Source organism: Nematolebias whitei, chromosome 10, assembly GCF_014905685.2.
Source record: "Nematolebias whitei isolate Nwh7 chromosome 10, NemWhi1, whole genome shotgun sequence".
NCBI lineage: Eukaryota > Metazoa > Chordata > Actinopteri > Cyprinodontiformes > Rivulidae > Nematolebias > Nematolebias whitei.
In genome coordinates, this window is record NC_056507.1 from 34,524,959 (window position 1) to 34,526,371 (window position 1,413).

A 1,413-nucleotide genomic window follows, 5' to 3' on the forward strand; every position below is an offset into this window, starting at 1 on the left:
GTCAGTAGGAGGACAAAAAGAACACAAATCTCTCAAAAGTGAAGATGGGCAGAGGTTCCAGTCTGTGAAAACCGTGTCCTAAATAATGGAACATTTTCAGGATTATGTTCCTCTGCAGCGGCACAGTGGTGCAGTTGGTAGAGCTGTTGCCTCATCGAGAAGGTCGCCGTTTCAAATCCCGACCTGGGATCGTTCAAGGCAGAGTTTGCATGTTCTCTCTGTGTATGTGTGGGTATTCTCCAGGTACTCGTTTCCTCCCACAGACCAAAAACATGCATGTTAGTCTGACTGGTAACTCTAAATTGTCTCTAGGTGAGTGTGAGAGAGTGAATGGTTGTTTGTCTTGTTTGTCTTTGTCCCTGTGATGGACTGGAGACATGTCCATGTGTCCCTCTCCTCTTGCACAGTGACTACTGGACATGGACACCAGTTAATCCCACAACCTGAAAAGGAAGAAGCGGGTAAAGATAATGAATACACAGATCCACAGGATGTTCCTCGGCAGAAAAAAGGCAAGACTTTTAATATCTCATCAAAAATAGTTTATATTCATATCAGACAATTTTAAGAATTGGAGGTCAATCTCATAAAGCTCTTAAAAGCCTGTACTGAACGTCAGGCAGCATTGCATCAGAGCAGGTTGGATTCTGCTCTGGACATGGATGGTCTCAGGAACACTTTTTCTTGTTGACGTCTGTGAACACAGTTCACTGTGCCGTCCACAAACGTTTAAGTTCCACCTGACCATGCAAAGAGGAAAACATTTGTAAACACTATGCATGCTCAACACTGTCTTCTCTGAACAAAAGCTCATTTAAAGAGGATCAAAAAAAGTAGAAAACTGCTCTGTGGTCAAACAAATCAAAACATTTTCTGGAAACCACAGGCGTCCTCTAAAAAACAGAGAGTTTGTACTCAGTGCTCAGTCCAAAAGTCTGCTTCTCTGATGCTATGGGGGTGCATCAGTGCTTCAGGCATGAACAGCTTACAAATCTGGAAAGGCATCAACAATTCAGAAATACAATGTTTTTAGGTTTTAGAACAACATATGTTCATATTCAGCAAATAAATCCAGCAAAGACCCAGGATCAGCTACATCAGACCAGAATGGGACAACACTCCTCTCTAAAAGCTCCAGCAGCTGCTCTCCTCAGTTCCTGAACATATACAAAGGTAAAAGTAAGAGGAATGCTTCTCAGTGGTGAACATGACCCCCCCTCCCCTTTATTTATGTTATTTTGTTTTTTAATTATTTGCTTTTTTACATTAAACACACATGAAGGGCAACAAAAAGAAGTGTAACACTTTCAGGCTTTTTCAGCACCTGGATGTGAACTTTGAAGACTGTAAGACAAAATATCAAGGCATGAACACATCATGTCTTTCTTACCAACACCCCCCCCCCCCCCCCCC